Source organism: Nuphar pumila, chromosome 4 (assembly GCF_984573655.1).
Source record: "Nuphar pumila chromosome 4, dmNupPumi1.hap1.1, whole genome shotgun sequence".
Classification (NCBI taxonomy): Eukaryota; Viridiplantae; Streptophyta; class Magnoliopsida; order Nymphaeales; family Nymphaeaceae; genus Nuphar; species Nuphar pumila.
Genome location: NC_143252.1, coordinates 62,989,791 through 63,004,648, shown reverse-complemented (window position 1 = coordinate 63,004,648; position 14,858 = coordinate 62,989,791).

Here is a 14,858-nt window from a genome sequence, read left to right as displayed (position 1 = left end):
TGTTCCATTTTCCGCCCAATCAGGATATGGGTACAAACCTGAGCCTCAGTTGAAGAGGTATTCCATTTTTTGCCCAATCAGGATAAGGGTATAAACCTGAGCCTCATTCAAAGCGGTATTCCATTTTTCGCCCGATCAGGTTAAGGGTGCAAACCTGAGTCTCATTTTTACGAGATATTTCATTCCCCAATTAGGTTAAGGGTCAAACCTGAGCTTCGTTCCATACGAAGCATTTTTTGTCCCATCCAGGTTAAAGGCAAAAACCTGAACTTCACTCTCACCAGAACAAATCTTTTCTCTTTATTCTCCATTTCATTTCTACCATCTTCCTCGGGCTAATTTCTTCATACCCAGTCAGATCCTTCTAACTGGGGCATTTTTATATAGCCCAAATTTGGTGTGTTTTCTTTGCCACTAAGCTCGGCCATAAGCCGACTTAGTAGCAAAGAGGGGCTTCTGTAAACACCCCAAATTTTCACTCACCTCCCTGACATCTCCCTCAATCGGCACATTTCAGTTCTCCGGAATCAATGAAGAGCAAAATGGTCATTTTTTGAGATTGAACCTTGCAGAAAGTCTAAAATTTCATTATTGAACCTCAAAATTTCTATATTTAGGTTCAGAGACATCTTCAAAACTGCAAATTTTCAAAATCCTATTCCTGACAAGAAATTAGAATTTCCAATTCTAGATTCAGAATGACATTTCATAGAACATGTCTTTGCATAGCATTGCATGAACATTTCATATTATTTCACTTCACAACATGTCATTTCGAGGTCCAGAAACTCTCGATTTCAAAAATTCTCAATCCAGATTCGAGTTCTAACTCTTTTCAAAGTTGATTTCAAAACCCTGGGTTTTCAAAATTGCCAATCTTTCTCATTTTACCCCAGGACTTTTTAATTACAAAAGTTTTTCTCAGAAAAATAATCTGGATATTTGGATATTGATTTTAAAGATTTTATCTCAAAACTTTTTGCAAAAAGATTTTAAATCTCTTTACAAAATTACTGTATTTTTTTTATCCATATTTTTGCCCTGAAAAAACATTTTTTTCTAAATTCTTGAAAACAAACAAAGTTTTATCTCGTATTATAAAAATTCCAAAAAAAAAGAAGAAGTTATTTCTTCTGTTTTTATTTTCAAATAAATGGAGCGGGACCCGCCTTTGAACTAGCATCATACTCAGATTCCCAGGTAAGTGTCTTTTTTTCAAGCGGGACTCACCCGGAGATCGCAGCAATTTGCAAATTCTTCTTTTTTATTTATTTATTTATTTTAGTTAGTGGGCCCACACACATGTGGCACCCCACTTGAAAATAAAAGATTTGCCAAAACAAAATAAAACTTTATTTTTCAAAAGGATTTTAAAAGTGGATTGAGGTGGCATTTCCATAGAAGCCTCTCATATTTCACTATTCATTTTTATTTCTTTTTTTATTTGCTTGCATAAGATTTTTTTTTTTAAAGGAAGCAGCCTTAAATGCCACAACTGAACTTCCCTAAAAAAAATAATAATAAATAAATTTCATTTTACCTAAAACTTAGGTAAATGAAACGAAATTTTGAAAAACATAGGATGCGCCCCTCTTGAAAACGACTGTTTCAAATTTCAAAAGATGTAACAAAACCTCATGAAAGGGGGCTGCATTTTTTTTAAAAAAGGTTGAAGGTCTTTAAAAGAGAGAGGCTATTGATTCACGGGGGGGAGGGGATTAAGTTTCTTCTTTCATTCTGATTGCAGAGCTTTTCCTCAGGAGGAGCCTGGCCGATTGAAAGGGGAGTCTTTCATTCCTATCGCAAGGGAGTTACTAGCCCAACAGTAGAGGAGAAGTCAGCTGCTGCCCACATCTCCTTCAGCCCACCAGCAGAGGAAACTTTAGCCAGTGTCTTTTACCCATTCTTCTTCAGCCCAACCGCAGGGGATCTAGCAGGTGGCTGCATCCACTTCAGCCCTGTTGAGAAACTATATTTTGATGACACGCAATATGATACACTGTCATATTTGATTTAATATGATATGATAATATGTATTCTTGAAAAATGTTATATTATGACTGAATATGCTTTGCCATGTATCTAACGAGTATTTGATGCAAGGATATCTCACCCAAAAGGATGGAGACCTCCTATTCAAGTACAACCGTGGTGCAATCATACTTCTTGAAGAAAAAAACTTGATGAGCCATGCATTCTTAAAGATCATCTAAAGAGATCGGCTTCCTCAAGATGAAGATTTTTTTTCTTTAGTCATATGTAACAGAACCTTCAGAAGCATACATACTTTATCATAAAAGTCACTCATTCCCAAAAGCTATATTTCATAAAGTATACGATAGTTTCAAAAAGCACCTTTTTGAAAACCAATAATTGTACCTTCTTACAAACCTCTATGGAAAAGGTATTTTGACATGATATATTAGCTCATGATTTCAAAAAGCAATAATCGTACCTTCTATCATGTATAAGACAACTTGAGAAGAAATAAAAAGAAATGATTTCAACTATGTAAGAAAAAGACAAAACAAAGAAATCGGCTAGACAAAGAAAAACAAATATAATATGTTTAGAAAAGACTTTAGTTACCTTTTTACAACTCAAGAATGTCGACTCACTTAAAGTCATCATTCTCTTTGTAAAACATTAAATACCTCCTCTAAAAATCTTTTTAGAAATAACTTTTTTTAATCTCACTCAAGAATGTCGACTTGCTTAAAGTCTTCATTCTCTCTGTAGACATTAAAAAGCACATCATAAAGCAATTCTTGATATGACTATTTACAAATAAAGATCTCAAAACATTTATTGTACTTACACTCATTTAAGTAAAGAAGTGACGATTTCTAAATAAAATACTTAAGTACTACAAATCATTAATTAGAATAAAGACAAAACTACATGATGGCTTACACATCCAATGTTCAATGTACTATTATAAGAAAAAGACTTTTTATATACAATATATCATACCTAAAATATTACAACGACTAGTGTACCCCAAATACTACTCTTATGGAAAGAAGACTTTTTCGTAAATCCATAAAAATATCTTTTGAAATGACTTGACATCTCACATCCCAAAAAGACTATCATTTCAAAAAGGCAATGACTATTTTTCTATGGCTATATAAACACAATCAAATTACTTATTTTAAAAAGGGATATGTGAACTTACAACGAGAAAAATTCATATTCGATATTTGAAAGAGAGCCTTGAAAAAGAAAAAGAAAAGACAGAGAAAAAGTCAAGAATAGTTCTTTGACAAAGAGTATTTTCTGAGTGAAAAGAACAGAACATTCTAAGAATCCTTCATTCGTGCATTCATATCATTCTGAAGGTTTTATAGGAAGTATTGTAACTTTCTGTTATTCACTATATTCTTTCTTTGTTGAAAGAAGTAGACCTCTGTGAAAGAGGGTGTGCCCCTTCTCTATTGAGAGAAGAAGACCTCTGTGAAAGAGGGTGTGCCCCTTCTCTGTTGAGAGAAGAAGACCTATGAGGAAGAGGGTGTTGTACTATTTATCCGGTAACTCGGATGTTATAGTGGAAAGCTCAAGTGGTTTGCTTGGGGACTGGATGTAGGTCTGGGAATTGACCGAACCAGTATAAATTCTGTGTTTTATGTGTTGTGCCTTATTGCATTTTATTTTTATTTTATCGATCTTTACATTATTTCACTATTCACCCCCCCTCTAGTGGAATTTCATTTGGTATCAGAGCAGGTTTGCTGGTTTCGACATAACAAGTCCTCCAGCACAAATGGCATCTACCTCTTATGCTCGTGATATTGAAGGTCAACACGCATCTCATACTCCTTTCTTCAACGGCTCCAACTATGGATACTGGAAATACATAATGGCTATATTTCTCAAATCCATAGATTTTGCTGTATTAGCATAAGGGAAAATACGAAAATATATAATAAAGAAAAGAAAAATGAAAGGAAGAGAAAGTTATAACGCATGTGATGGAATGGTCATGTATCGGCCTTATACTCATGAAGGGCTCAATGAAGATGAATGTACATGGGGACTTATATATATAGGTATTCTCTCTAAGGTGGGCATGGAATATATGGGTGTATATAGGGGTACATATAGGTATATACACATCACAACACAGCAACAACACTACGCCTTCATCCCAAAACAATTGGGGTCAGCGATATGAACCAAAAAAGAAATTCATTTTGGATCTTCCACATGAATCCTTTTCCTCCAATCATTTCTATCCAATGCCATGTCCTCGGTGAGGTTCAAAGCATTCATATCCTTTCCTATCATCTCCATCCAAGTCTTCCTAGGCCTACCCCGACATCTTTTAACTAATATATTTTCCCATTTCTCCAACCTTCTAACTGGAGCATGATTAGGCCTTCGCCGAATATGTCCAAACCACCATAAACGATTCTCTCGCATCTTATTTTCAATGGGTGCAACACCTACCTTCTTACGTATCTCCTCGTTCTGAATCTTATCTTTTATTGTATTTCCACACATCCATCTAAGCATCCGCATCTCAGCTACACTCATTTTTTGAATATGATGTCTCTTGGCAGCCCAACATTCCGTACCATATAGTAAAGTGGGCCTAATAGTCGTCCTATAAAACTTTCCCTTCAATCGCAATGGCATTCTACGATCGCACAGCACTCCAGTTGCACTTTTCCATTTCATCCACCCAACCTTTATCCTATGATTTACATCTCCATCAATTTCTTCATACTTTTGAATGATGGATCCCAAATATTTGAAATAATCATTCACCGGTATTTCTTGCTCACCAAGCTTCACTACACTCCCATCACTACTTCGTTGCTTACTAAACCGACATTTCATATATTCAGTCTTACTCTTACTCAACTTGAAACCTCTAGCTTCCAATGTCTGTCTCCATAATTCTAACTTAGCATTAACCCCAACTCTAGACTCCTCAATCAAAACAATATCATCAGCAAACAACATACACCACGGTATATACACATGTATACGTATATATATTCATATGTATACATACATGAAGACCAATTACAACGAATATCCAGGGTGATCTTATGAAGATGCAGAGGGAAAATGTATTAAGTGGCCAAGTGCAGCAAGGCTGCAACGTAATAAAGATGTGATTGTGTTGTTATTTATGACGGTAACCAATGTGATGTATAGAACATGCACGTGATGGGGCCACAGTAGCCTCGAGCTGCTGTGACTACTAAGAAAATGCTCTAAAGATGAGAAATCAACAGCAACCAGAGGCTGTTATGAATCTGAGATTGTCAATGACCATGGAAAGGATGCTGTTGGGACATAAATTACTAGAGGATTGTTGGCCATCGGATATGGCCATAATGTCACTAGGATAAGCAACACTGGAGTTGCTGGAGAATATAAATTGTGATGGCTTATAGGCAAAACTTGAGGGTCGAGATGACATAACCATGGAGGCGGCTACTATGCTGGTGGTGGTACAGCAAGGAAGGTTGATGAAGGGATGATGCACAACATGGACAGGGTAATATGCACAGTGGAGTGCTTTGTAGCAGAACCAAGGGTATCAATTCCCTCACAGATCTGGGGGCTCGACTCAGTCATCTCAGCAATACCATGTGCATCTGTTGTTAATAGAACCATAAACATTTAATGGCTAGTCTACTGGCAATTGGACTGAACATTCCAAGGGCAATCGTGGCGGCCCTACACACGGCAGCAAGTCTGAAGCCAATCATAGATACTTCAGAGTAATAGCAGAAATTGGGACAATAATGGGTTTATATTACGTCAAGCCAAAGGTAACATGGGTTGTATATCTGATCTGGCAAGCGTCTGCAAAGTCTGAATGGGACTATATGCTGAAAATATTCAGTTTATGAATCTCATAGTAAGACTAGATCATGAACAAATGACAACATAGAAAGAAAAATTGAAAATTGTGAAAGCTAATCTAATGTATCACTTTGACGCACATGCTAAACTATCCCATCCTTCCATTGATTTAAAATAGTAACTTGGATAACAGGACTAGATAAAGCTATCCAGAGCATAAAAATGTATCCAATGATGCTAAAAAAAAATGCAAGTGAGTGGATTAAGTGGAGAGTAGCTTAACACGTTCATCATTTGTCATGAATGGGTGTGTTGTGCAAGGAGTGATATTATGGCTATAGATATCAGCTGTGATGAGGGGCAGTTTGCTGGACTGCTATAAACGAAATGAAATTCAAAAATGAGATAGTAAAAAAAGAAAAAGAAAATTTAAATGCAAAATTGAGGTAGTAAATAATGATCTTGGCAAATGATATTAAATTAACCATCAAAAGGCCTCTCGAATCATGGTCAAACCCTGTTTGCAATAATTGAGCCTGGTGTAACGGATAGAGTAAAGAAAACTGTCAACTCCATTTGCGATGGTAATCAGTGACATTGTTCTAATATGTGATCAATGCAAAACAACCACTTATGCAGTGAAATTAACTAAAGGCATCTCTAGAACTAACCCTTTGAAAGTGAGATGCATTAACAGAATATGGAAGTCTCAAAATCAAAGTCTATTACAAAAAAAATCTGGAACATTTTATGTAACAAAACACATGAGATGAAGTTAATGATAGATGATTGCAACAAGGCATTTCCTGTAACAAAGCATAAGAATCGGCACTGATGTATTTCAACAAAAAACCGTAACCCCAAAAAAATTTTTTTGCAGATCATATAGATAAAGTGGTACGCTGGAATCAAGGGTCTTTAAACAGTAATTATGATGGCATGAATCAGGTGGGATGATCTAATCGATCAAAAGAAAAAAAAAATGAAGAGAGAGAAGTTCAGGTAACCCAAGAGAATGAAAGATATAAATAATTCTTACAGAGATTTTAATGATTCTGATAGTTGTTGAGGATGAATGGGTGAATCTTCCACCGATCTACCCGACTATTCATGAAATAAAATGAGATGATATTAAAAACAAAAGAACTTCAGAGCAAATAGAAGGCAGGGCGATTAGCATAATTTGGGATGATACAGAAAGCTTGATACTGTGGATGTCCCCCAATTTGAAAGCCAAAATTTCAGAGAAGGTAGATATACCCATGTCGAAGTCTCAACACTTGTTTTCCGCCTTGAAGAGTTCAAAAAAAAAATTACCTCAGAAGCACGCCTGTGCATAGTATGATCACCCGATTCCTGTAGAGGTCAATCATAGACAAGAGCCTTCTCATCTCTGAGCCCCCTTGAAGGAGGGTGCTACCCGATTGTCAATCAAATCCCTTTTTTTTTTTCAACCAATACAAACCTCATGATAATACATGGCAAAACGAGTGAGTTGATATTATGGATATCATGGGATTCTAAATGATAAGATGCATGATGCAAATGGGAAATCTCTATGGGATGAAGTAACACAACAAAAGTCGAAATTGTAGGGATGTAACAGGGAGGATAATGGAATCTAACAGATTCTACCCTTTCATATGTCAACGATAAGCAGATGGAAGCTAATAAGATCTATATGCGGCATGGGAATCAGATCAAAGTAAAAGGTAAAAAAAAAACGAAAATGAAATTGCGATGTTAAAGAAGCGATAAATAGGGAGCAAAACTGAAAAGTAGAATCGAAATCCAAAGCAAATTAAGATTGAATCAAAGTAAAATGGAAATCAAAACTAATTAAAAACAGAAAATAAATGTGAATCAGAGATCAAACGAAAAAAAAAAATGAGAAACTGAAACAGTCTTGCGTTATAGATAAGAAAACAGAAATTCATAAAAAAAATGTGACCCAACGAAGGGTTGAATTTCTTTTGCAAAGTATGCAAATTGGGACTGCTATAGGCAGACCGATATTGTAATATTGCTTTAGCAGCTAAGAAGCAGAGAAGGGAAAAGGAAATTCCAGGAGAGATGAGGGGAAGGGCGAATCTACATAAGGAATAGAGGAGAAACGACGATTTCTTAGCGTGTAGAATTTGGGATGGACTTCCCTTCTTGATGGGTTTTCGTGGTTGTGGCTGGAGATTTTGACAGAGGTGCTGAGGAGAACGAATGCCAGGGGGAAAACTGATCGATCTCGGCTCTGGCTTCAAAGGGGAGAAAGAGAGTGCTTCCTTGGAGAAATCCAGGGACCGAAAGGGCGCCAAGAGATGAGGTTGAAGATCGATTGGGGATCCTTGGTGGAGGGAGATGTGATGGATGGTGTTGCCAGAGGAGATTCGTGGATGATGTTGATAATGGCTTAGCAGGAAAACTCGATGCAATGGAATGGAGAATGGGTATCGATCACGGATAATGAGAGTAAGGGATGCCCTTTCTTTCCCTCGATGCTTGTTAATATAGACAGCGGAGGAACCATCGAGAAGAGGAAGTGTCGAGAAGGAGCGACTGTTAGCGATGGAAGGTGGAAAAGAGGGGGAACCGTTGGAGATGAACGATGGTGGGGAAAGAAGGGATGCGCGGGAAGGAGCCCGTTGTGGATTTTTTTTTTTTCAAAAGAAGGGTCCCTTTTAAAAAAAAAAATTATAAAATGGTTTTAAAAAATAAGGTTTTTAGCAAACTTCAATTTTAAAGGCTTAAACTCATTTTTTTTTCTTTTTTTGTAATTTTTCCATTTTTTTTTGGTTTTTGTGTTATTTTTTCATTTTTTTTTGTATTTTTAGAATAAGATCCTAAAGTTTTACGAGAAATCAAAGATTAAAAACTAATTCTTTTGTATTTTTGCAAAATATTTACAAAAGAGAGTTTTTCTGAGAATCCAAAGCTATTTCTCTGAAAAATTCTTCAGAAAGCAGAATTGGATCTGGAATGTAAGGTGATATTCGAGGTTTGGACCTCAAATCTAGAGAATATAAAATAGTGGATCCGAATGGGTGCCGAATGATCTTATTTGAGCAATTCAGAAAATGTTTTTGGTGTTTTATAATTTCAATTTGTAAATTGAGTCACGAGGCTCAAATTTAGACCTTAAACACCAGATTCGGCTCCGAAATCGAGTTTAAATGAAATTCAATCCAGAAAATCTGAAGAATGACTGAAATTTAGCTTTGTTTTTTTTCTCGAAGATGGAGCCAGGGGAAAAAAGGTCATTTTTACAAAACTTTAAAAAAAACGGGGTGTTCACAGATGCCCCTCTTTGCTACTAAGCCGGTTGAAAGCCGAGCTTAGTGGCAAAGATAACACTCCCAATTTTGAAAAATGCCCCAGTCAGCAGATCTGAACTGGGTGTGGAAGAATTAATTTTGAAAAATATGGCTCTTCAGGCTTAAAACCTTATCCTGAATGGTTTTGGGGGGACGAAATCCTTGACAATAATATGATTGAATAATAGAAATGAGGAAATCGTGATGGGACTTTCAGTGAAGATCCTGAAATGATGAAAGATAAGAATTTTGATCAAGTCTCATGGGTGAGACAAGATCAACTTTTGGAATGACTCAGGTTTAGCCCTTAACCTGGATGGGACGAAGATATATCAAGATAACCTGAATGGGGGAAGGAATATATGCAGATCTTTATGGGACATTTTTGAGAGAAATGCCACATGAGATGAAACTCAAGCATGATCCTTTCCCGAATGGATGTACAGAACATGGATTCCTTTGTGGCGGAAAGCCATGATGGGACTGGGAGGATTACCTCGTTGAAACGAGGCTCAGGTTTGACATGAACCTGAACGGAAGATACCTCATGGAACGAGGTTCAGGCTTCACCCTTATCCTGAAAGGGATGACCATACGAAATCCTTGAACGAGGAAGCTGTGATGGGACAACAAAATGCATCGCCAAAGCGAGATTCAGGTTTAACCCTTGACCTGAGTGGGGGGAATTGCACGAAGTCCTCAAATGAAGAAACCGTGTTGGGACTAGAAAGTGTGACTCGGGTTTAACCTAAACCTGAATGGAAAGGTACCTCGTGGAGCGAGGATCAGGCTTAACCCTTAACCTGAAAGGGACGACCATACGAAATCTTTGGATGAAGAAACCATGATGGGACCTTCGGAATTTGGATGAACAAATCCGAAAGGGGTTTGTTAGAAGAGAAAAACAAGGGATTCCCTAAAGCTTGGAAAAGGGATGATCTGGGGCATCTCATTGCTGAGACTAAATCAGCTTTCTAAAAACAGACGACCTCTCGCAGAAGGTTTGGGTGATACCTCAAGGAGCGAGGTAACATGTTTAAATCCTTAGCCTGAATGGATACAGGATCCTCAAAGGACGGGGAAACTGTGATGGGACCTCTAGACTTCGCACAACAAGTCCAAGAGGGGTTTGCAAAGGGATGAAAATGGGGGTCCCTAAAGCTTGAAAAGGGGTTGATCTTGGGCGTCTCAATGCTGAGACTGAAAATAGCTTTTGACAATAACAGGCCTTTTGCAGAAGGTCCAGGTTTAACCCTTATCCTGAGTGGGAACTGTCTATGGTGAGACAGTGGGGAACACAGGGAAGTGTGCAGATCTGAGAGCACTCAGATTAGACGGAAGGAAAGGACTTTTCAGTCCTAAGGAGGGATGACGTCAGGATACGTCAAAACAAACATCAAGTTCTTGCTTCATGTTGGGATAACTAGAAAATATTGCCAATAAGATGCAAAAATTGTAGTTGATTTAAAATGATTGAATTGTGCATATATGTGAAAATATCGCCTCTTTCTACCTAGAGTATTAACTCCAATTGGGTTAACTCTGTAGAATCAAGAATTAAATTCAAAATTTGTTATTGTTGAGTTTCTTTAAGAAAGATATCAATTTCTTTGATATGAAAAGAGAGGAAACATTCTTAGCTTCATAAAAGCAATTGAGTGAAAAGACATTGATGAAATAATTTCACATAGATAAAGATGATTCCTGGCAGTCTCGGGCAGTTTGATATCCTGGGGTTTCTCCCATGATGATATGTTTGCAGTCTTTTAAGTTGTGGAGCTTTTCTTGGGCTTTTACATCATCCTTCATTTTGGAGATGTCCTGACTTTTCTCTCTTTTTCGGGGAAGGGTACGTTACAAACTCCTTCATCTTGGTGATGCTCCGATCCTTCTTTTTCTTTCTCGGGAATTAGGCTTGATGATATAGGTTCATTGGTCAAGATCTCTAGATAGCGTAAATCAAATATCTTTTAGGGTTTGTCGGGAGGCTCATCGCAGTCGTCTTCATCTTGACGGTGCTCTGAACGTTCCCTGAAAGGATCCATCACAAACTCTTTCATCTCGGAGATGATCCAAATCTTATTTGGCCCCGTGGGTCTAGCTCGCATATTCGTCTTCATCTTGACGACATTTGAGAGATCCCTTTTGCAGATATTTGATTGCAGCTTGGATGACTGAGGAGACATGGATTGGGTAGGTCCTTTTTTACTGCCCAGGATATTTCCACTATTTTACTGCCAAGAGAATGATATTTAAAAATGTGTCATAGCTATGATCAATATCATTTCACTTATGGCTTTTCAACATCATTGAATTTTTCCTTTGTCGATCATATCGAAGATTTTTCTTCATCCTCTCGGTTGACCAACAGAAAAAGCTTGAATTCAGTTCTTATTTCGAAAAAGTCTTGCTCTTTTTGAAATAATACTAGAGGTAGTTTGAGGTAATTCTTTTATGTGATGAAAAACTTTGAGATCAACAATGGTTTTGATAGCAAATTGGCAAAATATTCTTGAAATCCTTGATGAGAGTAATTGCTCGATATCTAATCGACACATCCATGACAAAATTGTATCCAATAGGAAGTCTGAGTCGGAACTCGAAACTTCAAACGAGGTATAAAAAAAGAAAAACCTGAGTCAGAACCTGGATCTTTAAAAATAAAGGTAAAATGAAAATGATTGGGCCCAACACGAGCGTTGGATCCAAAAGGAAGTCTGAGTCGGAACTTGGAACTCCAAACAAAATATAAAAAGGAAACATCCGAGTCAGAACCTGGCTCTTAAAGATAAAAGAAAAACAAAACAAAAACCTGAGTCAGAACTTAGATGGGAATGAAGTGATTCCAACCTGGGGGTCGGATTCTGGATGGATTGACAAAAGGTATGAATAAACTCTGACAATCACGAAGAAGATGAGAGATTTATTCAAGATTCTTGACCCAAGATGGCCAAAGATTTGAATTTATTTATGATGGTTTCCTGGGTTACCCCTTATCCTGAAGAAGAATTGATAAAATTTAACAAAATTGATAAAATTGATAAAGAATTAAAAGCATTGATAAAAATTAACAAAGAATTAAAGGGTAAAAGAAAAAGGGAATTGTGATCATCGAAAAAAAAATTCCTCTCTTGTATTTCTCTCTCTTCCTTCTCTTTTTCCTTTCTAACCCCTATTTCTCCTTTTTGAAGGGAGAAATAAAAGATAGAAAAAAAGAAGAGAGATAAAGAAAAAAAAGGAAAGTGGAGAGAGAAACTCTTTTGCGCGGTCTCACTTGACCTTGATTTTGAAGATATTTAAGAAAATAACTCGCCTCCATTTTAAAATATTTGTGGGAAAATCGGGAGACGGGGCTCGCTCGTCGGTACGAGGTTCGACCGTTCCTGGCCACTTTACCAAGGATAATCGAACCAAGGGTCAAATTTATGTCTTTTTGCTTTGCTAAAAGATTATCTAAGAATTTATCCTAAGTCTAAATGCACAAAGAATCATGCCTGTGCAATGTAAGGATGCATGCTTTTTTTGAAAAATGATTTGAAAATCTCTAAGTATTTCTGAGATGAAATAGAGTGAAGAAATGGTTTCTAACTTAGAACTTGAGATAGATTTTTCTAAGTCTTTGGAATAATCAGAGTTTGAGAAAATAAATCTGGACTTTGAAAGGAATGATTTTGAAGTTGAGATAAAAGGAGAAGAAAGGAAGTTTCAAAGTCATAAATGGACTTTGAATTAGAATTTTAAATCTGGATGAATGTTTAAAATGGAATTGAATTCTAATTTTGAAGTTTGAAATCAGAATGAGATTTGAGAAATCCAAATAGAATTGAGAAACAAAATTGGTTTTTGGAATTTTGGGAATCAAGGTAAACTTGGATTTTTGAAATCCGGAATGGAATTGGATTTGAAAAGTTGGAATTGGGAATAGAATTTGATTTGAAATCTGGAATTCAAGATGGAATTTGAATCCAAAGTCTGGATCCTAAATAGAATTGAAATCTCAGATGAAATTGAATTCTAGATTTAGAATCCTAAATGGAAATTGGATCTGAAATTTGAGATCCAATGATGGAATTTGGATATGAAATCTGAGATCCAAGATGAAATTGAATTCTGGATCCTAAATAGAATTTGGATCTGAAGTCTGAGATCCAAGATGAAATTGGATTTTGGATCCTAAATGGAATTTTGGATTTGAAGTCTGAGATCCAAGATGGAGTTGGATTCTGGATCCTAAAATGGATTTTGGATCTGAAGTTTGAGATCCAGGATGGAACTGGATTCTGGATCTGTTATCATCACAAAATTTTTACTTTTGCAAGTCAAACTGACCTTTGAAAAAGATTTTGAAAATAACTCGCCTCCATTTTAAAATGCGGAAAAATTTCGTAGAATGGGACTCGCCTGTCTGTACGAGGTTCAACTGTTCCTGGCGCCTTTACATGGGGTAATTGAACCAAGGATCAATTGTGTGCTTAACGTTGCTGAATTTATCTAAATCATGTTATATTTCCTAAATTCACAATGAATCAGGCATGTGCTATGGATTTCTAAAAATGCATATTTGAAAACATGATGTTTGCTTTGAATATTGGAAAATATTTGGAGATTCTTGGAAAAGATAACACTTGGAAAATCATGAGCTTAGTGAGAGAATATTTCTAAGGAAAGTGAAAATCGATTTTTGAAGAAATCTTGAAGTTTTATGAAAATCGATTCTGAGGAATTTCAAATAACTTTGAAAAACTTGATTTCTTTGAATTAGAACTTGGGAATTGAAAATGTAATCTTGAAAAATCAGGATTTTGAATTTGGGAAATGCTTGAAATATCATTGGAAAATCAATGTGTTGAGAAAATCAATTTCTGAATAATACTTAGAAATTTTGAGAAAATCGATTTCTTTGAATTGAAATTGGAATTTGCAAATGAATGAATTGAATGAATATGGATTTTAAAGACTTTATTTTGAGGAATTGAGAAAATCCTTTTTGTATTTTTGAGAAATGCAGTGCATTTTGAAGTTAGCCTAAGAGTGTAGGCTGAATGTGGCTAATACAAAGATTACAAATCTGGGTCTCATTCGTATTCTGACTATGGCCATAAATACAAATTCCACCGAGTTTTTCAACTCCATAAGAGCTAGTGCACGTGCCATTCGTGTAGACCATAGTGGATTTATAAAAAATGTGCATGAATTGGCATACATGGCAGTTATATATCAAAATTTAAAACTATATGCAATGCATCCTATTCTATGCAGGAATTTAAATTCTTATTCCAAAATTAATTACAATTTACATCACTAATTGAATTTAAATGACTGAAAATTAAAAGAAAGTAAAGTCTTCAATATCTCTGCAAAACTAGAAAACTTGTTAGTGAAGATATGTTGGCTTTTCTAGATTTATCCAGTAATATCTAGAAATTACTGGATTTTGCTAGATATAAGTCATTTTCCATATGATTCCCTTATATAAACTTAATAAAATATGAAATAAGATGGAGTAAATATGAAAATGGAATTTGAAATTTCGAAATTGGGGTCAAAATGACCAAAATACCCCTGATAGCAAGACTATGGCCTTGAAATAAGGGTTTTTAGAAAGACATTTTGTAAAAATGCAAATTTTAAAGTTCAAATGAGAATAAATTAAACCAAATATGATATTACATGATTAAAAACATAAAAATTAGGGTTTAGAATTTCGAAATTTAGGTCAAATGACCAAAA